We start from the raw sequence: 25543 nt of genomic DNA on the forward strand, positions 1-25543 counted from the left end.
GAAAGGTATAATCTTCCAAGACTGAACCAGGAAGAAATAGAAAATATGAACAGACCAATCACAAGTAATGAAATGGAAACTGTGATTAAAAATCTTCCAACAGGGCTTCCCTGGTGGCGCAGTGGTTGAGAGTCCGCCTGCCGATGCAGGGGACACGGGTTTGTGTCCCGGTCCGGGAAGATCCCACATGCCATGGAGCGGCTAGGCCCGTGAGCCATGCCCGCTGAGCCTGTGCGTCCGGAGCCTGTGCTCCGCAACGGGAGAGGCCATAGCAGTGAGAGGCCCACGTACTGGAAAAAAAAAAAAAAATCTTCCAACAAACAAAAGTCCAGGACCAGATAGATGGCTTCACAGATGAATTCTATCAAACATCTAGAGAAGAGCTAACACCCATCCTTCTCAAACTCTTCCAAAAAATTGCAAAGGAAGGAACACTCCCAAACTCATTCTATGAGGCCACCATCACCCTGATACCAAAACCAGACAAAGATACTACAAAAAAAGAAAATTACAGACCAATATCACTCATGAATATAGATGCAAAAATTCTCAACAAAATACTAGCAAACAGAATCCAACAACACATTAAAACAATTATACACCACGATCAAGTGTGATTTATGCCAGGGATGCAAGGATTCTTCAATATACGCAAATCAATCAATCTGATACACCGTATTAATAAATTGAGTAATAAAAACCATATGATCATCTCAGTAGATGCAGAAAAAGCTTTTGACAAAATTCAGCACCCATTTATGATAAAAGCTCTCCAGAAAGTGGGCATAGAGGGAACCTACCTCAACATAATAAAGGCCATATATGACAAACCCACAGCAAACATCATTCTCAATGGTGAAAAACTGAAAGCATTTCTTCTAAGATCAGGAACAAGACAAGGATGTCCACTCTCATCACTATCATTCAACATAGTTTTGGAAGTCCTAGCCACGGTAATCAGAGAAGAAAAAGAAATAAAAGAATCCAAATTGGAAAAGAAGTAAAACTGTCACTGTTGGCAGATGACATGATACTACTATACATACAGAATCCTAAAGATGCCACCGGAAAACTACTAGAGCTAATCAATGAATTTGGTAAAGTTGCAGGATACAAAATTAATGCACAGAAATCTCTTGCATTCCTATACGCTAATGATGAAAAATCTGAAAGAGAAATTAAGGAAACACTCCCATTTACCACTGCAACAAAAAGAACAAAATACCTAGGAATAAACCTACCTAAGGAGGTAAAAGACCTGTATGCAGAAAAGTATAAGACACTGATGAAAGAAGTCAAAGATGATATAAACAGATGGAAATATATACCATGTTCTTGGATTGGAAGAATCAATATTGTGAAAATGACTATACTACCCAAAGCAATCTACAGATTCAATGCAATCCCTATCAAATTACCAGTGGCATTTTTTACAGAACTGGAACAAAAAATGTTAAAATTTGTATGGAGACACAGAAGACCCCAAATAGCGGAAGCAGTCTTGAGGGAAAAAACATGGAGCTGAAGGAATCAGACTCCCTGACTTCAGACTATACTACAAAGCTCCAGTAATCAAGACAATATGGTACTGGCACAAAAACAGAAATATAGATCAATGGAACCGGATAGAAAGCCCAGAGATAAACCCACTCACCTATGGTCAACTAATCTATGACAAAGGAGGCAAGGATATACAATGGAGAAGAGACAGTCTCTTCAATAAGTGGTGCTGGGAAAACTGGACAGCTACATGTAAAAGAATGAAATTAGAGCACTCCCCGACACCATACACAAAATTAAACTCAAAATGGATTAGAGACCTAAATGTAAGACCAGACACTATAAAACTCTTAGAAGAAAACATAGGAAGAACACTTTTTGACATAAATCACAGCAAGATTTTTTTGATCCACCTCCTAGAGTAATGGAAATAAAAACAAAAACAAATGGGACCTAATAAAACTTAAAAGCTTTTGCACAGCAAAGAGAACTACAAACAAGACGAAAAGACAGCCCTCAGAATGGGAGAAAATATTTGCAAACGAATCAACAGACAAAGGATTAATCTCCAAAATATATAAACAGCTCATGCAGCTCAGTATTAAAAAAACAAACAACCCAATCCAAAAATGGGCAGAAGACCTAAATAGACATTTCTGCAAAGAAGACATACAGATGGCCAAGAAGCACATGAAAAGCTGCTCAACATCACTAATTATTAGAGAAATGCAAATCAAAACTACAATGAGATATCACCTCACCCCAGTCAGAATGGGCATCATCAGAAAATCTACAAAGAACAAATGCTGGAGTGGGTGTGGAGAAAAGGGAACCCTCTTGCACTGTTGGTGGGAATGGAAATTGATACAGCCACTATGGAGAACAGTATGGAGGTTCCTTAAAAAACTAAAAATAGAACTACCATATGACCCAGCAATCCCACTACTGGGCATATACCCTGAGAAAACCATAATTCAAAAAGACACATGCACCCCAATGTTCATTGCAGCACTGTTTACAATAGCCAGGGCATGGAAGCACCCTAAATGCCCATCGACAGACGAATTGATAAAGAAGATGTGGTACATATATATAATGGAATATTACTCAACCATAAAAAGGAATGAAATTAGGTCATTTGTAGATACATGGATGGATCTAGACTCTGTCATACAGAGTGAAGTAAGTCAGAAAGAGAAAAACGAATATCGTATATTAACGCATATATGTGGAACCTTAAAAATGGTACAGATGAACCGGTTTGCAGGGCAGAAAAAGAGACACAGATGTAGAGAACAAACGTATGGACACCAAGGCGGGAAAGTGGCAGGGGGATGGGTGGTGGGGGGGTGAATTGGGAGATTGGGATTGATATATATACACTAATATGTATAAAATGGAAAACTAATAAGAATGTGCTTTATTAAAAAATAAATAATATAAAATTTAAAAAAATAAAATAAAATTTTTTTAAAAGAAAAGAAAATTGTGTCCCAGAAAAGTGGCAGTTGATCTGTGTCTGTTTCATGGCACAGTGAACATGTTACCTTTGAGTAGGGTCCAAAATTGCTACATTTCAAAATAATAAATCAAATCCAACCAGTCTTTTCTAAGGTGACTTTATTCATGTCTTTATAAGGACTGTCCCAATTGTCCTGCTCATTGGAAGATGCTATAAATATCTTTGAAACACTTCTTACTCATCATTTCTACTGGAATGTGTTTTTCGTAGATGTGTAGATGTGAAATCACAGTGAGAGCCTTCCTAGGAATTCCATTGATGTTGATAGAGAACTGCCTCAAGCAGTCCACGTAAGCAGTTAGCCGGCTTGTTCAGTTATACCCTTTTATGGAGACTCCTGTCTCCTCCTTGATGCCCAGATAATCTGCTCATGCTGGAACAAGAGGGCAACAAGGCACACCTTCCATGACCTGCTCTTTGGTTGACCAGTGTATCCTTTCCCACATAGTAGGTCTCTTAAACCTCCCCTGCCGTCTTCTTAGAAGTCGCATTCCTTAGTTTTGTTATACTCTTAAGAGAGTTACTATGTGACCCCCAAAGAGGAAAAGGAGATGGCATCTCAGTTTGTAGCAGCCTTAGGCTAAGTAAACTGTTTATGAGAGATCATCTCACTTAATCCTTCAGTAGCTTCAGTAGCTTCATGAGGTATTGGTCTTCATATTTCATAAGTGAGGAAACCGAGGCTCAGAGGAGTGAAGTGCATGCCCAATATCACATAACTTAACAAGAAGCAGAACTGGGCTTTGAGCCCAGATCTTCTGATTCCACAGCCCAGGTTCTTTCTAGTACCCATACAGTACCTCCAAGAAAGAAAAATGGATTCATGGCAGATGTGCTTTGGGCCAGTATCTCACGTAATTCTCCCATCTACTCTATGAGGTAAATATCGTAATTATTCCCAGTTTACTCACAGACGTGAGGTTAGGTGACCTAATGATGGTCACACATCAGTAAAGGGCAAAATCAGAACAGGAACTCTCTCAGTTTCTCTAAGCCTTAATTTCCTCATTGTAAAATAAGAAAAATAATGGCACCAATCTCTTAGGATTATTGTAAGGACAAAATGAGATAATTTTTGTAAAGTGCTTAGCATAGTGCCTAGCACATAATAAGCCCTCAATGAATGTTAACTATAATTAGTTTAGCACAGCAAAGGCAGAATCACTTTGAGTAGAAAAAGCCTGCTATTCCTCTATCCATTTCACTATTACAAAGATTGTATTATATTAATGGTAAATGAAAGGGTGTCTTCTCTCATTTAAAACAAAAAGTTAGATCAAGCACTGGGTAATTTGTCCTTCATCACCTAAGCAATTACACAAGTGGCTTTGAGGTGCCTTCCAATTCTGTAACTGTACCATTCTAGCAATGGAGGGTTGTTTTTTCTATTAAGAAATCTTAAGTCAGACCTCAAGTCCGCTCCACAGTAAAGATGTGGTATGCTCCCACAGAAGATGGAACAGAGCCCATTAGCAAAGCTGAGTGCAAGACTGATTTTCAGAGTTGTAAATGACAAGGAGTATAAACAGTGAGGACTTTGGAGTATTTGTTTCTCATGGAAAGATAAGATACCTACAGCATTTTAAGATGGAAACAAAACCCAGATAATTGATTTTTTTAGCAAAGGCATTTAAGAAAATATTTGTTTCGTGCTTGGCTCCAGGGGATAATAGAATACGAGTATTTATTAAACTGGAATTTAGTAGCCCAAGTTGAATCAGGAAGCCAGTTCCCTAGAATAGTTCCCAGCAAAGCTTGAGAACTCTAACAAGATATTCAGCCATAGCCAGACACTCTGTTGCTTGGGAAGGTCTGTGAAAGTTTTTGTTTTGATTATAATCCTGAGGAACTCTGTCAGTCTTGCCTGTCTAACTTATTGGTAATCACGAAAATTACATCCTTAAGCACTGGTGTTCAAGATCCCTCAGTGCTGATGTGTGGAATTACTTGATTTCACATGGGGTATGGTTATATAACTTCCTCATTAGTATATCCAGGAGGGTAATGAGATGGAGTTCCCAATGGCCCATTCTTCATTCTCACAGTTTACAGATAGGACTATTTTAATAATTTTCAACTCCCGCTCCAGGAGACTACACCCCTGGATTAAATGCATCTTCTCCCTTCTCGCATGTATCCTACCTAGACCTCTAACATAAAACTTGTTACATTGTGTTATGGTTTGTTTACTTGCCTGACTTCCTGACTGGACCCTGGAGTTCTTCTTGGCTAGGGCTGCACGGTGCCTGGACCTTCAGAGTTGCTCAGTAAATGTTCATTGACTGACTGACTGACTGATTTAAAGAACATGTTTTTAAGCTTCCAGCTTCAATAGGCCCTTACTATCAACAATAGGCTCATTCGTTCCTTGTTGCTAGAATCTCTCATTCCTAAACCATGTATCCACATCTTTTCCACTCTTCTCACTGGCTCCCTTCTGCTCATTCCCTCACCGCTCTTGCCCTGTTCCTCTGCTCCCAAAGCCTCTCCCCTTCTTTACACATTTTCTTCTCTTCCTGTCTTAAAAGAATATGCCTCTTAGTTTCCAAGTCTTTTCCCTCATCTGAGCTTTGAGTCACAGGCATCGCCTCTGGAATCCTGCCCCCACAGGTACCTCCTTTCCCTTGTGTACCTATTATTTTTTCTCACTGCTGATAATCTTTCTATAACTTCATAACATGTCCAATTGTCCTTTTTTCTAATATCTTTGCTTTCACTGTTCCCACAGCTAACTGCCAGTTTATCTCCCGTCTTCACCTTGTGTGACCTCATTCTGTTAGTCTCTTAACTTCCCATCCCCCGACTTGTCATGCAGCTTCTGTCCTCACCAGTGGCTTCCTAATTTCTAGATCCAGGAACCTCCTCTTAGTCTTCATGTTCCAGCCCAAGCTTCTAGCTGGATTTAATTATGCTACCTTTTTTCCCAGGTTCCCAGGCTAGAAATCTTGTTGTCATGTTCCACTCACCCCTCTCCCCTTAACATACTCCCCTCTATAAGAATAAAAATACTTGTGTTTATATTTGTAAGTTTGTTTTTTAGGTGATATACAATAAAAGATGTATAAAGCAGAGGAGTGACTTGAAAATATTCATCAGGGTATTCTCATTTGGCAGTAAGATGTTGATACAAGGAAAAGTCCAAGCCAGTGAGAAAGTATGGAAAGTAGTAAAAGTAGTGAATGAACCACATGCATTTGTATGCATGGTAGTCTATTCTTAAAAGTTCTGATTTCCACACATTGTAAGCACTAACTGAAAGAATCTAGTTGAAGAAAGGCCAACCCAACCAAGACTTGGAGCCAGAATGTACTGGTTTTTCACAAATAGTTACGACATTTTTTTGAAATACCAACACAAAATTTATGTAGTTACATATGTATACAAAATCCTCATTATGTTTCTGTGCTGTAGTATCATCAGAAGTCTTTTAAGGAACAAAGCAGTGCTTTTAATCATTTTTTCATACCATATACTAGGAGTTACACACACACACACACACACCGCCTTTGGGGCCATCCATGAACCTCTGCAAACCTATTCAGTCCTTGGCCTGAAAGTGAAGCTACAATAATCAGCCTGCCTGTCACTCTCCCTCTTCCTTTTACAAAACTGAGTTATCTGCCCCTTTGATCTCATTTGCCTCTATACTCTATGAGTTTGGCATTTTTTGTTTGTTTGTTTGTTTGAAGTAGAATGAAGAACGTTTAATCTGAATTTGGGAATAATAACAAAAGGGGAAAATAATCACTCTCTTGAGTGTGTTTTCACTGCCCCCACTTGGGCAGTCATGAATATATAGAATTAGGGCTTGTCACACTGAACATAAAGAAGCATGTGTTACTGAGACCCAGCAGAAGAGTGCCTCCGAAGGACTCCATCCTACCTTTCATAGAAGTTAACAGAGAATGGAGACGTTTTCCAGTAAGAACTGTGCCACGCTGTATGTGCCAAAGAAGGGTAAGAGGGGTCCCTAAGGGAAGTTGTCATGGGGCATCTACAATTAGTAAACTGAGATAGCATTTCAGAAAATACTTGAAGTGAAGCTTCATTTGAATCTCAGTGTCTATACAGTGGAAGAAGATAGCTGGGGGCAGAGTGAGGCATAGAGGCAGGAACCAGCAGAGCTTGTTCAGGGAACTGAGGAGCAGATCAGGGGCCAGAGGTTATGGAGAGGTTTGTGATACGGAGGAGGGAAGCAGAAGAGGCTGAGGAGGGACGGGGGAAGATGTCAGTAGGAACTGGAGAGAGAGCCATACTTGGTGGGACTCACCTAGCATCTTAAGGAGTTGTTAGTTTATGCTTAGGCAGTGCGAAGTCATGAGATGTACCCAAGCAAGTCTTTTTTATCTGTAAGATGGAGATAATGAAGTCTGCATTACTGAGATCTTATGAGTAATAGTATAGCAAATTGTCATGCCTTAATAAACATTTGATCCTTCATTTTTTTCCATCAGATAAATTACTGAAATACGTTATTCACAGGGATAACTGAAATATGTTATTCAATATCTTATAAAAACCTACAATGGAAAAGATTCTGAAAAAGAATATAGATATATAGATATAGATATGTATGTATATGTGTATACCACTGCTGTACACCTGAAACTAACACAACATTTGTAAATCAGCTATACTTCAATAAAAAAAGAGAAATAGTGCTTTTAAAAAATAATATAAATCTTTTAGAATTAGAAAGCATATTAGGATATGATCATAATTTTTAAAAAATATATTGTATAAATATTCAGGCAGTTCTATTCATTATAGGGGTTGTATCAATTCTCTGCACTTTCCTAGGCCTTGGTTTTCCACACGTAAAATTTCTTTTCCAGACTGATAAATTTAGTAATCCGTAGATCAAAATGCTACAGCCCATAAAGAGGCTTTAGAGATGGAAGAAACAAAATTAGATTTAATAAAGACACTTTATTTCTAACAGACTCCAAAGATAGAGTAATAGTGAGTCTCCAGTGAGCTATCAAATTAGCTCCCAGAGGTTATGGGATAATTGTGTAGAGAACAATTAAAGGAAAGAATTGTATTAATATAATTTCTTTTAGAATTACCTAACAGTAGGATTATGAGCACGGTTCTCTGGCTGAAACCTCAAGCTCATTCACTGTGGTAGGAATAAGACTCAGACCACCCCCAGGAAGTACAAGGGAATGGCCTTAAGGGTGCATGTCTATTCCTTTTGCAGAAAGAAATGTTGGGATTATGCCTGGTTCTTTCTTTCACCTTTCATCTTTTCCTGGCTCCCTCCTTCCTTCATACATTAATTGTCTGCAGTGTGTATAGCATCATGCCTCTCAGTATTATACTGATGAGCTTCACCGTGACCTGGGCTGATTCATTTTTGGAACAATAGTGCTAGCTCAACCTGCCAGGTACCAGAGAGGAAAGTAGTTCTTTTCTCTTTGAACAAACAGAATCATTGAGGGATTCTGTGTTTTTCTAGCTAGATTCGTCACTTTTGCATACCTGGTTTTAGTTATTCCTATCAAGGATGTATTGAGGTAGGTTTTAGGATCCCCATTTTAAAGATGAGGAAACTAAAGTTTAGGAAAGTTAAGTGATTACAGGAACTAGATGATAATAATAATAGTAATGTCAATCCAAAGACTGTAACTCCCAGCCCACCCTCTTTCCACACCTGCTTCTCAGTTACGCCACCCTGGTTTGAGGTTTTGAGCACTTGGGATGCAGCAATAAAAATGCCCGTGGGGCTGTCCGAGGAGGTTACAGTGTGAAATGAGATTGCCTCCCCTTTTCTCCGCATCTGCTGCAGGTCTTGCCCATATCATTCTTGGACCCCTCCCTCTATCCTTTCCTCTTTCAATCATTTTGCCTGCCTCCTAATCATTACCTTGCCCTCTGGAGTGGGAGAGTTGGCGGGTGGGGAGGATCACTTCTGCATTTAAGGGCTATTGTTCCTGCTTCCTTTTGGATGATGTAGTAGTTTCTGTTACTCATTTTATGTTTACTTACTGTCTGAATCCATGTCAATTTATGTGCCCTTGGCTCTGAACCACCGTTTATATTTTTTTGTGTTGTTAATATTTTTAATTGGTGTTTTTAAAGTAGATGTACTCTGCGCGTTTGGCTGACCAACAAAGTGGAATGTAAAAGGAGTCGATTTTTGAAGTAACCATATAAGGTGAAAAGTCCCTTTCTGTGTGGGTGCATTTGTGCCTGCGTGCAGACTGCAGGTTTTATCAGGCACAATATTCGTTAATGTCTATTGTAACAGTTTACAGTGTAGCCCGTTGAGTCCCTCTGGATTATGCACAGCCCAAATGATGTAACCTTGGAAAATGCAATAAATCTAAAGTTGAAACCACTTCTAATGGGAAGTTTCTTGAAAGTTGTAAAGTTAAGTTGCCTCCTCCAGGATGACGGAGGTAGTGTGGAGAATGCCCTAGGGGACCTGGCTTTGCCCCTTGCCAGTCTTGTCCCCTGTGCTGGAATGCTGGGTTTGGGTTGGATTACTTTGTTTTATTTAAACTTCTCTGACTATTCCTTTGCCCAGTACTCCATGGTGTGGCAGGCTTAATGGTGACATTAATATATAATCTTTGATCTTCTCTTATATGTATTCAGGATGACTCTTATCCTACACATGCATGCCCATGTGCCCAAAGTAGAATTTTATGAGTCACATTCTCAACTTTGCAAGACTAGGCATCACCCGGTTCATTTTGCCAGCTCCTGTATAAACCTGTCCAGCTATATGCAACCGAATACTGACCAAAGTATCTCATGCTCTACATTTTAGAAAGTTCTTTGTTGTATTGATTTGAAATGTGGCTCCCCAGAGCCTACACTGTTGGTCTGGATGTCGCGTTCTTCTTTTTTTTTTTTTTGCGGTACGCAGGGCTCTCACTGTTGTGACCTCTCCCGTTGCGGAGCACAGGCTCCGCACGCGCAGGCTCAGCAGCCATGGCTCACGGGCCTAGCCGCTCCGCGGCATGCGGGATCTTCCTGGACCGGGACATGAACCCATGTCCCCTGCATCGGCAGGTGGACTCTCAACCACTGCGCCACCAGGGAAGCCCTTCTTCTTTTTTTTAAAAAAAATATTTATTTATTTATTTATATTATTTTTGGCTGTGTCGGGTCTTAGCTGCGACGCTTGGGCTCTTCGTTGCAGTGCAAGGGCTTCTCTCTAGTTGTGACACACAGGCTCCAGAGCACGCAGGCTCAGTAGCTGTGGCGCGCAGGCTTAGTTGCCTCGTGGCATGTGGGGTCTTAGTTTCCCGACCAGGAATCAAACCCGAGTCCCCTGCATTGGAAGGCAGATTCTTAACCACTGGATCACGAAGGAAGTCCCTGGATGTCTCTTTCTGAAGCTACATAAAAGAAACGTTCTTCTCCTTTCATGATATTTGTAGATGTTTGAAGACAATGATCTTGCCCTAGCCCCTTTGTAGTCATCCCTAGGTCTGTGAAACTATTACGTTATAGTTCATTTGTCCATTTGTAGAGTACAAACTATGTATATGTTAGACACGGTTAGAAACTAGGGAAGCAACGAGGAAAACGTAGGCTGTGATCCCTGCCCTTAGGGAACTTCTGATCTAATTTATAATAAAGTGATAGGGCTATAGGAGGGACACCAAATCCAGCCTTGGTGATTGGATATTGAGGTTGTCAAGGAAAGTTTTCTGGAGAAGCACCATGTAATTAAAGTCCAGAAGAATACTATGAGTTACTCAAGGGAGCAGGATGAATGCTGTGAAGAGGGTGTTCCAGGTAGAAGGACCAGCTTGTTGGAATGGCTGAAGGTGAGAGAGTGCATGGGGAGTTCAGGGCAGTGAGGGTGGTTCCGTCCAGGTAAGGCATTAAATGGGGAGGTGGTGAGTAGGGATAAAGATGCAGAAGTGCTGGAGCAGAAAGCAGGGCTGACCGCTGGTAGGGTGGGGGGATGGGTCAGACAGTATAGGAGAGAAGGGAATGATGGATAGTCCTGATTAGGAAGAATATTTATTGTTCTCTTGGTTACACAATAACTATGGGAAACATAACAGGTTCTGTATGAGGTCATATGGGTTTGGAAATATTTCGTATGTTATGTTTTGTTGTTAGAGAAAGAATGTAGTCAGTCATTAGGATTAGATATGGCTCTTTCAGTAGCAAGACCATTTCTCTATCCACAGTATATTTGGAGAAAAAGAAGAAGAAAGAGATAATACAGTTTTGTGGGTTTTTTTTTTTTGGCTGCGTTGGGTCTTCTTTGCTGTGTGGGCTTTCTCTAGTTGCGGTGAGTGGGGGCTACTCTTCGTTGTGGTGCGTGGGCTTCTCATTGCTGTATCTTCTCTGTTGCGGAACACAGGCTCTAGGCACATGGGCTTCAGTAGTTGCAGCACGCGGGCTCAGTAGTTGTGGCATGCAGACCCTAGAGCATGCAGGCTTCAGTAGTTGTGGCACGCGGGCTCAGTAGTTGTGGCTCACAGGCTCTAGAGCGCAGGCTCTGTAGTTGTGGTGCATGGGCTTAGTTGCTCCACAGCATGTGGAATCTTCCCAGACCAGGGATCGAACCCATGTCCGCTGCATTGGCAGGCAGATTCTTAACCACTGTGCCACCACAGAAGTCTGATAATACAGTTTTAACATTCTTATGACTGTGAGAAAATTTGAGTGACTTTTATACATAGGACAACAACAATAGCAAACACTTCTATAGCACTATGGGCTTGGCCTTGTTAATACTAACAAATTTAATGCCCACATTAACTCTATGAGGTAGGTATTATCCCTAGATACAGAGAGTTTAAGTAACTTAACCAGAGGTTAGAAAGCTAAGTGGCAGAGCTACGATTTGATCCCAGGCCCTAAGAACATCTGGGGAAAGATTTAAGTTCTAGATAAAGGAAGTGCACTGAGCCTGCAAAATTAAAAACATCTTTAGAAATGGCTCCTGCCCGCTGTTGATGGTCACAGCCACACACTCACTGGTGAGATCATGACCAGAATAAATAAAGCAAGTATTCATAACTCCACATTTCATACCTTACCCACAGGCATTATTATATGGAGGAGACCGCTTTCCTGATGGCTTTCAGGGGTTGGCCTGCGTTTTACTAGCAGTTACGGCTGCCTGCAACCTCAATTGATCTTCCTGCCTCCTGCCACTTTCAAAGAGGGTTTAGCCTGCCTAGGGAGGGTAGGATAATTAAGGTAATAGTAAACCAGAGAAGGTTTGAAACACCCTTACTTCGAAGGGAACAGAACTGCCAGACCAGGCAGCGCTGGTAACCATAAATGTACAGTTGCCCCGGTTTTCAAACGTGTGATTTTTTGTTAAATTGATTGATCTAGTGTTGACTATGTGCAGACAAGTGCTTCCTGGGGACAGGAGGGATGAAGATAAGTAAGAGAGAGGTTGAAGTGATGATCCACTGAACCTGTGTTGGATAGGAAAAGAAGTGGAAGTAGAAGTGGGCTGATGCGTAAGGATCTAGTGGAGGAGTAAAGGGATTAGGGTCTCTGTGGGTCCAAAAGAAGTGAGGCGGGAGCGACTGCATTAAAGGACTGGAAAAAGAGTAAAGAATGATGAATGAGCAGGATGTTTAAATTTTGTTTCAGAAGAGCACTGTTAGCACTCATCCTTGCCTTGGTCAATTTTATCTGAACATATATCAGTTTGTTAATAACTTAAAGTGTGTCATAATGAAAATGTTAAATACGCAAGGCCAGAGCTCCTAGGTACAGCCAAGGTGAAGCTGAACTTTTAAGCTCACATGACTTTATAATCTTGGAGCACATGTTTGAATATTTGAACATGACTGTTGCATGGCTAAATAAAATCAGAGGTCATAGGCTAGTCTGTGATGCAAATTTACTCTATAGATTTATATGCCCAGTAGGAAGTGCCATTGAGGTATTATACGCAATGATAATTCTTAGGCCTCCAAACTCATTACAGTTCAGTTCGATTTTGTATTTACTCGTTACTCTTTTTCTTTATTAGTGATCTTATCTCTAGCTGGATTACAGTTTCCTTGAGATTAGGGCCAGTGTACAGCACCTACACCAGTATGAGGCTTATGGTGCTCACACAGGGATCTAGGCCAAGCAGCTTATGTTACAGCTGAAGCAGTCAAGGTCCTGACAGGTAAAGTGATCTGCTGAGGGTTCGGGGCTAGGTAGTGAGGAAGCCTGAACCACAACCCAAGTTTTATTCCCACCTCTGCTGTTTGCACCCTATCAGGCTGACGCAGCTCAATGAGTCAAGTTCTTGCAGTGACCTTTGTTTGTGTCAGGCACCCATAGGAAGTTGATGTTCCCTAAGCTAGTGCTTCCCAGCCTGTATTTCCCATTATGGCTCACAGAGAAAATGGTGATGTTTATTTAAGACATTAGGGTAAACAACGGAGGCTTTTGGAGGGCAACTGAAGCGAGGAGTCCCTGAGGAGTCTCCCTTGGCCCCTGCACTGCCAGGCTTCCCAGGGGATCATACATTTCTCATCCACTGAGTTTCTAGCAACAGTTGGAAACCACTTCCCTAAGTTAACATTAGATCACTTGGGCCCAGTTTTTCTGGTAAATACCTCAGAAGGTTACATTGGCCCCAGAGAATATGTTTTCTGAAGAAATTTAAATCCTACTAGCCAAATACATTGCTTAGTCCCCACCGTGAGATACAGGATATAAGCTTAAATTGTGAAACAACAAATGCATTAGTCAGTTATTTTTCTTTCGAGGCTAAGTAATTCATGACCTTCTTTCTTGTGTTCTTCAAATATGAGGGCACTTTATAATTTTTTTTAATCAAGGTTGGAATACGTTTTTATCAGTGCAGGCTGTTGCATTTATCTGTATTACTCAAGCAGGTGCATGGCACGTGTTCCTTCCAGCATCGTGTGTGTTCTGTGGATGTAACACCATGTTCTTTGAAGGTCATGACTGATTTTCCAGACCTTTAGAATTGAGATAAGTAATAAATTTGTAGCTCTGAGTTTCTCTCAGGTATTTTCTGGATACCTTTATATTTTAACAGAGAAATGGGCTATTTATAGAGTTAACCTCATCACAATATCTCTTAAAACAGCAGAATAAAATTTTCACAATTTATAGGTAAATATATCCTTAGAGAAATTATTGCTTAGCTCAAAAGTAGACTGAGAGGGCACGTAAGCAGGCTGCAGAGGCTGGGCTTAGGAGCTTGAAAGGGACTGGGAGTTGAAGTGGTCAACTCTGGGCAGATCTCTTGGAGTGAAGTAGGCTCCCCCACCAGTGGCCCTTCCTTTCTGCACGTCCCATCCCACCTTGACTGAAAATCTGCTGATACTAAGAATACTTTTAAGCTTGAAAATGCCACTTAAATATGGTAGCATCTTGAATCAAACTGTAAATATAGAGGGAAAGGCATTGAATAGCTGTAATAATAACAGCCCCGTTTGCCGAATGTTTATAAAGTTAATAGAGATCAGCAAACCCAGCCTGTTAGACTTCAGCACTGGGATGCAAGGTCTGTCCTCCTGGTGGAGAGTGGTGTAAATTATTGGAGGCAGAGAAGAGGGCAAAGAGAGAGGCACAGTGAACCTGGAATAGTGGTTTCTTAACTTCATCTGGGGTAGGACCGGGAGAGGACAGTAGGGAATGAAGCGAGGCACAGCTTTTTAATAAACATGGATCTGGATCATTACCCCTGCCCCCTGCCATGCCAAGGGTGTGAGTCCAGTGGTATGTTGCAGCTGGTCCTTACTGGCTCATGACTATTAACTTTTTAAGAACTACGTGAGCTGTTTGTTAAATGTGGTCATTATTAAAAATTAAATTATTTTAATTGCAAGTAAATAGACAAGTTCTTGAAAAGAGGGATAACAAGTGCTCAAAACTCATCATTTCCTAATAATTTTACTACATTGTGCTTTCAAGGTTATTTATGCCTGTTTTCTTCCCAGCTCCGTATTCAGTAATATCATGTTGGCAGCTTGAAATCAGCCATCATGGGAATATTTGCACTATGGAAATCAACAAATGCAACGGATCAGGACTTTTCTCCCCAGAGAGCCAGTTGTTATTTACCAGCACATCAGTGGATGTTATGATTATGTGCCAACCAGTGGGAAGGAGGGATGTGGTTGGTATTTATCCAAGTGAAATCAAGTCTGTCATCTCTAGGTTACGTATCTTCATCTTAGACTGTGCTGCCTACCTGGACTGAGGTTAAAAAAAACAAAACGAAGGCAATAATGACATTTCAAGTTCCTTCCTCTCAGTTTCCGTTGCGTACACATGTGCCTGATGGCAATTAAAGTTATAATCTCAGTGAATTGTGATAGTTTACATTTCTATTTATCTGTGTATCCCCAGTGCATAGTATACAATCAGTCCTTAATAATTTATAAATAAATGATGTATATGCCCTTCTTCCAGAATCTAAACATATCATTGATCAGCTATAGCACTTTAACAAATTTCTGCCCCTCTCCTTAAATATTGGAAACAAGTTATCAGTTTTTGTTGTTTCTGTTGCTGTTTATTACGGAGAAAAGTCTTGTTCCCCTCATCTTCTTTATGTTTTTCACTTATTCTTTCTCCTTCTCAACCTAAGGCCTGCATCCTTCCAGATAACAGTGACTTTTTTGACTATGTAAAGTTTTAGAGCATGGAACTAGATATAATTCAGTCTAGCAAACTTCTACTTCTCCATAAATGATTGCTATTTTGCAGGGCCCATCAAAATAGTTTGGAGACTTAGTCAGAATTGTCATAATAAATGTAGTGTGTCAGATTCGAAAAACTATTTGGAGAGTGAGATCTCTATTAAGTTATACAGGCCACCTGTATGAGAGGTAACTGAAGAATGAATTCAGTGGAGCATGCCGTACTTGGACAACAGAACGACTTACTAGAACTGAACTAACTGATGCTGGCAGAGCTCTGAGAGCTGCCTTGACTGGGAGCCCTGGATAAGAAGTTAAATGGAGTATGCCTGACAGACCCTCTGTACTATACCAAATACTGCACAGGTGGGGGATTGGATGGCTGCTAGGTGACCATTGCATTCTCTTTTGGTTCCCTTCTGAGAAGGAAAAATTGATAAGACAGAAAGAGGGATGGGGCAAAAACAGTCCAAAAAAGAAAGGATAAAGTTCTTAGACTGTCTTCACACCATAAGAAACACTTACTGAAAAGCTTGGATTAGGTCTGGCAATGAAAATAAGCACAGGACTCTTGGAGTATGTTCTTGGCTGTTACCACTACCTTTGACTCTGAGCAAGTCAGCTGACTTATCCACCTGTAAAATAATATTCCCTCAGACATTAATACTTACCTCATGAGGTTATCTAAAGGAGAATGTTAGTAATAATATCTTATGTTTACATCATTCCTTTCACAGAGAGCTCAAATCATTTTTTATATATTGAGAATGAAGCTTCTTGTGAGAAATAAATGTAAGTATTCATTTTTTAGAAATGAACTTAAGTCATAAGAGTCTGAATTTAATGCATTGCAGGATGACGTACGGTACATAGTGATCCAGTAGTCAAATGAATTTCTATTCCACTAAAAGTTCCATCTTTCCTCCTTCTTTTGTGAATTGAGAAAATATGGTGAATCCATTTACATGGATGGGAGATTCCTTATATGCGATCAGAGTGGTCTCTTGGGACTTATCCAGAGCTTGAAGATCAGTCAAAACATGTTTGATAACACTCTTGGACCTTGGTTGTGGCAGAAAGACACCTGGGAAATCTTAGCCCTGGACTACACAATGCCACTAAAGGGTTCCAGATATAGAAGATGATAATATGGGAGTATTTTCTCTGTTCATTTCAGCTCAATTCAACCATTGTTTCTTGAGTGCCCATTTCATGATTTTGAGAAGTGTAGAGAATGAAAGAGGAACAGCATACTGGAGAAAGTTAAACGGGCATTAACAGGGAGAGGGGAATGAGATTTACAAGTGGATATATGCAGCCATACTGGGGAGAGTTAGAAAAGTATCACAGTATTTCAGGTGTTTGAAGAGGGGAAAGATTACATTTAGCTGAGTAATCCCAAACATTTATCACCTATGTGCCAGTCATGTTCATTGGAGAGACATAATTCCTGCCCTGGAGATCCAGTGGGGAAGACATGTGCAAATACATAGTTTTAGCACATTGTAGCCAATGCAGTGATCAAATGCACTTAGCCCAGTTTGGGAATTTAGAGAAGGCTCCTTGGAGGGCAAGACTTCTCTTAAAGTCTTAAAATTGAAAAGAACATGGAAAGGGAATTCTAGGCTGGAAGATTGGCATGTCCAAAGGCCCCCAGTGTTTAGTCTTCTTTCAGTAGACAATGGCAGACTACTGCCAGAAAATTTGGTATTATTATGGTCTAAAGGTTAATTAGAGGTGGTAATGAGAAACAAGGCTAAAGATAAAGGGCCTACCTTGCTGTCTTATTTACTACTGAATACTAGTTGAAGTGTGAGTCATCAATAAATATTTTTTTAAAAACTGAATGAATGATACGTTAGGTTTAAGTCCCTGTGTGGGCTATCCAAGTAAATAAATGTGGCAGGCATTGGAAGAGAATCTGGACTAGAAATACAGATTTGAAGTCACCCCTTATCAATGATATTTAAAATCAAGAGCTAATGAAATTGTACAAGTAGAGTACGTAGAATGAGCAGAGTACCACTGGAGAAGCCTTGAGGAATACAGGCATTCAAGGGCAAACAAAAGAAGAGGAACCAATGAGGGAGACTGGAAAGAAAAAGCAGAGAAAACAGAGATTTGATCCTTGTCCATCGGGATGGCATTATGGACTTCGTTGGTGGGCTCATGAAAGAAGTTTTCAGTGCAATGGCCAGGGCAGAAGTCAGATTGTGGTTTGCTGTAAGGTAAATAGGAAGGGTCAGAAAGTTGAGATACTGAGCACAGACCTCTCTTTCAAATCCCTTGGATTAGAAGAGAAGGAAGGGGACAGTTCCTAGAGGACAACCCAGGTTCAAGAAGAGGAAAATATTAACGTACTAAGCCCAAAGTTAAGTTGGCTTCTGGGCTTAGGGGAAAAAGCAAATAGGCAGTGAGAGGTTGAATATTTAGGGAAAAGGGGGGATAATTGATAGAACAAGATCCTCAGAGAGATGAAAGAAGATTGGGGCCATATGTGGAGAGCAGAGCCTTGAACCAGAGTAGGGATGTATCATCTTCTGAACAGGAAGAAAGAGTGTAAGAATTTGTCCAGAGATAGCTAGGAAGGGGAGGATGCTGAGATAATGTATGTGTAATTGTCTCATTGAAGTAGAAGATGAGGTCATCTGCTGAGAGAGAGGTGGCTTTGGTTGGAGTCTTGAGCATAATGACAGTTTTGAAATGTTGCTTAGTAAAATAAAGGCAAGCTAAGCAAGGATGAGTGAGAGATTGCGCAGAGATTGAGGGCTGCAGATTTATAGTGGCATCAGTCTGAAAGCTGATTTTCTCCAACTGTGTTTTAAACAGCTGGGTCATGAAATATAGAAAGTATATTTTTGAATTGATCCTGTATTGAGATTTTGTTAAACAAGTGAAGCAAAAGGACAGAGGTCCAATGTAGTTGAAGCTATTGGTGAGAGAGTGTTAGGGTGATATGAACCATGGTATACCAGCTGGGTAAGGCAGTGAGGCCAGGAGAGGGGTCAAGGGTTCTCCTGGGACTAAAGAAGAGAGATAGTTAAAGCACAGGCAGGAGAGGACTGGAAATATCGGAGATTGTCATCATCTTTGGATATGGGATGGGAAGCAGCACCACTTGATGATTTATTCCAGGGTATGACCTTGATGTGGGTGACCCTGAAGGTGAAGAAGGTGAAGAATTGGATAGGTTAACAAGATGGATACTGAAGTCATCCAGGATGGTGATAGGACAAGGGTTGTGTTAAAAATTGTACCCAAGTGGCCTAGTCTTGTTTTAAAGGAACCTGGAGATTAGTAAGAGGACATCAATGAGAAAAGACCATTGGGTGATATAAATCTCAACGAATGGTTTAGAAGCATCTATGAGAAGAAACAATAACACTTTTGGGGTATGTACTATTCATTAGGCATTGTTTTAGATGTTTGGTTGAACCATATGCACTTGCTGATATTTGAGCATTTTGACCTATAAAAATGGTAATTTCATACTGTTCAACCTCATACTGTATATGTATTAATTCATTCATTCTCACAGCCACCTTCTGAAGTAGATTACCATTTAGCAGCTAAACACATTTAGCAGAACCACAGGAATAATAAGTGACTTGCCCAAGGTCATCAAATAAATAGTACAGTCCAGTTTTGGACCTTGGCAGTCTAGCCCCAGAGCTTGCAATCTATCTCTGAGTAGGGAATGCCCACTGTTGCCCCACTGCCCTTTAAGCCTTAACAGTGTGTGAGATGTATGAGACTGAAGTCCTCTCAGGTGTATAATAAACTGAGATAAATGCCATAAAGGAAACAAACATGGTTTTCTGGTCGTTCACAAAGTCTCATACCAGCATGCTCTGTGCTTCCCCACCCTTTATATTGTGTTCTCCTTCACTCTCAGGCTTCTTAATGGCAGAATACTTTCTCTATCTCCTTGCCTAACTGAAACGGAATGTGTCCCTGGTTTCCTTGCAGGAGTTTATTAGTAGACAAGTGAGGAAGGGAATTCTAGACATTTTATGTATAGGGTCACTAGAGTTTGAGAAAGAGCAATGAACACAGTTCATTCAGGAAATGACAAGGCATTCTGTATATGAGACATCAGTCAGGGTAGTGGGAGAGGTAGAGTTTGTAAGAGAGAGTGATAGAGGTTAAGCCGGAAGCTGGGGTGGGTCTTGAAGGACTTTTTACCATTTTGAAGAACTTAAACATTATCCTCCATGTTGTAGCCAACCATTGGAAAGATTTTAAGCAGCAAAATGCCATGAACAAATTATACAGGTGACCCTTGAACAACGCGGTTTGAACTGCACCAGTCCATTTATCCATGGATGTTTTTTTCCAGTAGTAAATGCTACAGTACTACATGATCTGCAGTTGGTTGAATCCACAGTCATAGAAATGTGGACATGGAGGAAATGCAAATATGAAGGGCCGACTATCAGTTAAATGCAAATTTTCGACTATGGGGAGGGTCGGTTCCCCTAACCCCCATGTTGTTCAAGGGTCAACTGTAGGTAAATGTAAGGATGCAATTAAGGGGGGAAAGACTAGAGGCAGGAAGATGAGTTAGGAAGCTGCTATAATTATCCATGTGAAGGAATAGGGCTTGGCAATGGTCCTAGCTATGTGACGGAAGAGGAAGGGTGTATTCACAAGATATTTAATGGCAAGAATTGGCAGATTTAGGTGTCTAAGAGAGTATGGGTTGCTGAAATCAGCAACTAAGATCACCATGCAAGAAAAGAAGTTGCTTTGTAAGGAATCCTCTTTTTCTGTATGTTGAGTACGAGATGTCTCTAGAATCCAGGTAGAAATACAGGTCTGGGAGTCAGGAACCAGGTCTCACAGAAGATGCAGATGAAAATATGTTACATCCCCTGATCTCTCTGAGACTCACTTCCAAAATTGCCACTTCCCTCGTCAGTGTCTATCCTGTGGCCACTCCTTGATCTAAGTTAGTACCAGCGTGTGGGGACAGGAACCTGAGTAGGCTGTAGCTTTGGGCTAGGTGCCTTCACCAGGGCCTTACCTGTGGAATCATTGAAAGGTCTGGGGTAGGGTCTAGGACACCCAGTAACTCTCCACCTGCTGAGAGCAGCCGTCTCCCTGCAGCATCATTCCCGTAAAAGAGGGTAGAGTAGCTTCCTAGTGTCCACTGAAAGAAAAACATACAACGTGAAAGGTGTGAGTTTAAGTTTTATTCAGGTTTTTCCTGAGGACTGTAGCCTGAGAAACAGCCTCTCAGATAGCTCTAAGGAACTCCTCCCAAAACGTAGGGGAGGAGACAGTTTACTGCTAATCACAAAGAACAGATATCTGAAGTTAATGATTTTAGTACTTTTCTGTGTACTTTTCTATGGGAAAATGCAAGAATCTTGGGTCATTGAAATTCCCCCTGAGATATGCATCTTAACTATCTAAGGGCCTTTTACCATAGCACAGAATGCCTCAATCTGTTTTTCTCCAACCTGAATTTCCCTCAGGGCGCAGTGGGTTGAGATTCAACCCTTCATATATCTGGATGATGAGCAACACTGTTTCCTTTTTTACATTAGCATGAATGAATGAATGATTGGGGTCACTGAATTTTGGTCATCCTAAAAAGCCACCTGTATACTCTTTTGGTAGGTCTTGTACAAGTTTAATTATGTAGACCTAGTTCCTGGCCTAGGTGTATGTAGACTAGATGGAAACTGTGAATTAGGCATATAACTAGCACACCAACAAGGAATATAGTGGACAAATGGGTAAAATGGTAAAATATAGATAATACAGTCCAGCTAAGCAGTAAGTGAATCAGTGCAAATGTTATTAATGAGAAGGGACCTGGTTCTGACAGGAACAGAATAATATTGCAGAGACATAATAAGCATCAATGAATATGCAAGGCATGGGAAAAGATGTCATTCAGACAAGTCTTTTAATTAGCTTAAAAAATGTGGTAAGGAATAGAAAGACAACCAGTCTTAGCTTTCCCTGAGGTTGAAATAAACTTGACCCAATGGAGTTCCCTAGTCCTGTTCATTTGCTGAGTTGACTTATATTCCAGGGATTTGCATGTGGAAAACTAATGCCAAGGCAGGATTACCCGACTGTAAATTCATCAAGAAGCCTGATGATATCATAAACTGTAAGAAGCCAATGTCCTGCAGCAGCATCAGGAACCTCCCAGTTTGATTTAGCACTGGTAATCCATTTTATTCCTCTCCATTAGTTATGACAGTAATAACAGATTGGAGACACAACCCCATTTTCTGCCTCTAGTGCTGTCTGCTGCTGGGCACAGCGGCTCCCAGTCATTCTTTCCAGTGTAAATAATGGTTCATGTTTCCAGGGCAGTCGTGAGTCGTTTCTGTGGTAGTGAAAGAGCCCATGTCACCACCCTGTTGGGGAAGATTGAAGGTATGGGTGAAGCCAAGGAAATCCATAAGAAAGCCAGAGCTGCACCCCCTCCCTAAGAGGTATTTTTTGCTCTGGAGGACATTTAGATGTTAATGTTAATTATGTGAATTTTCTTGAGTGTGGGGCAAGAAAATTCTATCACTTGCATCTGTCTGATGCAGGCCTTTTACTTTGGAACTTACTATTTCATGTTAGATGTAAATAAAGAACTCCTTTGTTGTGAGAGGGTATGTTACAAGGCAGTAAACACTTCAGCAAAGAGCACCTTTTGATCTTCATGCCTTTGGCAATAAAAGCTGAGAGCCAGAAACAGGCCAAAGAATTTGGGGCAGAGACCACTAAACGCTTCCCTTTTATCTATTCACAAAATTAGGTGCAGAACTATAGGAGTAGTGGATGGAATGACAATTATTAAGAAAGTTGAAGGGCAAAACGAGGCCACCCGAAAGATAAAGCTGAAGTTTGGATTTTGAGATCTGTGTTAGGACTCAATGAATTTCATGAGAATTTAGGAGCATTATGTAGACACAGCATAAAGGAGAGAAATAAAAATGTTCTATCTCTCTCTCTCTTCCTGTGGTCTCTATAGGAATTAGTGGGTGTGTTAATGAATTTTAAATACTCGTTTGAGAATTCCTTTTTAATAAGAGGTCAGTGGGTAGACACTCATTTTTATGTGTGTGCAAAGTTATACATTTCAAAAACTAGTCTGCTTTAATGCCTTAATTCTGCAAATCCCATTTCAATATGCTTACTAATTCAGTCTCCTTCTAAATATTAAACCATAATATATTCATAAAAACAAATCTAAAATACATAAGTACAAATACATATGTAAATTCTTCTTTTTTGTCTTGCTCATTTTGACATTTTAAATTGTATTGCCAGGTCTTGGTAGACATCTAATATCTGCTTTATTATATGGGACTTATCAGAATCTCCTCTCAGGCCTTATAGAATTCATACTCGCATCCTGTAGGTAACTAATAGACTGAAAAGCAAAACCCCACCATGGTAAGGGAGATAATGAACACACTACACACTTGATGAGAGATGAATGGACTTATACTTAAACCTCTTTATAAATGCACATCTTTCCCAGTTTTGGTAGCAGTGAGGGAGACAGAGATTTGGGATGCAGGTATCCTGTCCGATGTTCAGTACCTCTTTTCTTAGGCCTGGTTTTATGGTCTGGGGTGGAGGTAGGGAGCAGATTAGCTCAAAGTTTAGCTCTCCTTGACTGATGATGTATAATTGTTAAATAACTTTTAAGAGATCCTGCATAGTTAGTTTCTCATTTTATTTTATCCCACAGTTTCTTGTAGGCTACATACAGTTCCAATAGCTGGCTGAATTGCTCTGTGACAAAAGGAATCTGAAAACGTACTATATTCCTCCCAAGCTTTAAGACCAAGAAGGTTCTGTGAATATTTTTCAGAGACAGATTGGGGGACTGTGCTCCATCTTAATGGCCTTTTAATTTGAAAGTTAAACTCAGTCCTTCTAATTGCTTGTAGGTATTGGACAATATGAATATTTCCATTGGATAATATGGAGAGGACAATTTATCACTGAAGGACTTGTCGTTTTTATCTTAGCTGAATCAGGTGCCAGTATATACAGTTTGCACTTTCAAGCGCAGGTTGATTTATTATGGTGTGGACCTGCAGTTTTTAGAGGGCTTTATTAAACTGAATATTTTTGGTAACTTTAGTAAAGTCCATTTTTTTACCTTGTTGACTTTAAAGTTATCACTGTCAGGTCAAACAAGTTAGAAACAAGAATAAAACCCCAAATTTGGAGGAAAGAGCCTGTTATTTTATGACATATAATAAAAATTCATTCAATTTTATTCAACAAAAGATCACAGTTTAGCCCCTCAGGAAGCAAGACAAAGTAATGAGCGCATGAAGTGAGCTTCAAGGAAATGGACAATGAACATTTCAGTGTTGTCTTTCCCACCTCTGGGTATGGGCTCTGGTGCCTGCCACACCTGGGTGGATTTAGCACTGCCACTTCCTAACTCTGTAACATGGGCGTGTTGTTGGACTTTTTTGAATTTGCAAAACCAGAAAATGGTAGCACACTCACAGCTTTGTTAAGATGAGTTCATGAGATAAGAACAGCAATCAGTAACTACAATTAATATTATTGAGTGTCTGCTAATACTCCCAAGGACTGTGCTGGACATCTAAGATGAAGCCAGTGAAGCCCCTTTCACATAGCAGGGATTCAACTTCTACCTACTTCTGCTCTTCCCCACCTCAAGTTTACCAGATTCCTTAGGCAAAAGGGATTTTGCTTATTTGTTCATGTATTCTCCCTTCATTTGCACATCTATTCAACAAATACATAATGAATTCCATCTAGTTCCAGGAACTATTCTAAGTGCTGGAGATACAGCAATGAGTGACCAAGAGAAACAAAGTCCCTACTGTTGTACATTCTAGCACAGGAGACTGACAATGAACAGGCAAATATATTTAAAATGTTATATGTCATGTAGTAATAAGTGCTATGAAAAAAAAATAGAGTAAGCAGATAGAAAGTGATTGCAATACCAGGAGGCATGGAGGAGGAAGAAAGTTCTATTTTGAATAGTGTAATCTAGGGAAAGAGACATTTCAGCCATCTTGAGTATCAGAGTCATTCCAAAAGTAACATTCTTGCTCAGATGTGGAAGTCAAATATGCAGTGAGTTGTAGAAAGAAAGGTTAGAAAAATCAACAGCATACATTAGTGCATATTTTCTTTGGGCTAGTATGCAAAAAGTAATACAGTGTCTCTTTTAATAAGTATAAAGCACTTAGAAAGTAGAACATAGTGAGGCTATATACGTTTGTGCTGTTGTTAGTCTGTTTGAGGAGAGTAAAAAGATACTGTGACCTACTCATTTCTGCTTATAACTAAACAACAATCATACAGAAATCATATATATAGAATAGAATTAGATGGTAATGTGGTGTTGTCTGTTTATTGGATGTTTTAGGTAAATTATTAAGCCATGTCCAAGACAAATATACAGACACCATGAACTTGGGAAAAGTAACTCCTCAAGGGAACTGCAGCCAGATTACTAGTAGGACCCTTGCTGGACCTAAGCTTGCCTCCGAGAACAGTCTTAGCCCAGTGATTTTCTTTCAGCACTTTAAAGATGTCACTTGATTGTCTTCTGGCTTGCATAGTTTGTGACAAGAAGTTTGGTGCAATCCTTATGTTTGTTCCTCTCCATATATAGTCTTTAATTTTGCTGGCTGCCTTCAAGATCTCTTCTTTATTTTTAATTTTCAGTAGTTTGAATATATGATTTTGTAATTGTTGTTGTTTATCCTACTCAGGGTTCTCTGGCTTTCTTGGACCTGTTGTTTTATGTCTTTAATTATTTGGAGGAAAAATCTGACCATTTTCTTCTGTCTTCTCTACTGTTCAGAAATTTTCTCTGGTTTCCCACCCTTCCCCCATCTTTCTCATGAGCATCTGGTGGAGAGTGGGTTTGAACGCCCTTGTG

General features: G+C 40.2%; 2 protein-coding genes across 7 annotated transcripts in view; one reads left to right on the top strand and one right to left on the bottom strand.

Moving 5' to 3' along the window:
• Window positions 1-25543, top strand: part of CMSS1 (cms1 ribosomal small subunit homolog) — a 381357-nt gene that overhangs the window by 152231 nt on the left and 203583 nt on the right. The gene's annotated exons all lie outside the window — the stretch shown is intronic.
• The window catches only part of LOC114891139 (filamin A-interacting protein 1-like), a 191100-nt gene that overhangs the window by 32299 nt on the left and 133258 nt on the right, over window positions 1-25543 (bottom strand). For 3 of the 4 annotated variants that reach the window (XM_029215241.1, XM_029215239.1, XM_029215240.1), the window contains one exon: window positions 20663-20788. The exons of the other annotated variant lie outside the window; for it this stretch is intronic. The gene's annotated coding sequence lies outside the window, so the exon portion shown is untranslated. The remainder of the gene's footprint in view (window positions 1-20662; window positions 20789-25543) is intronic. 4 annotated transcript variants of the gene reach the window in all.

The sequence above is a fragment of the Monodon monoceros genome, unplaced genomic scaffold, assembly GCF_005190385.1.
Source record: "Monodon monoceros isolate NGI ecotype Baffin Bay Population unplaced genomic scaffold, NGI_Narwhal_1 Super_Scaffold_11, whole genome shotgun sequence".
Taxonomy (NCBI): domain Eukaryota; kingdom Metazoa; phylum Chordata; class Mammalia; order Artiodactyla; family Monodontidae; genus Monodon; species Monodon monoceros.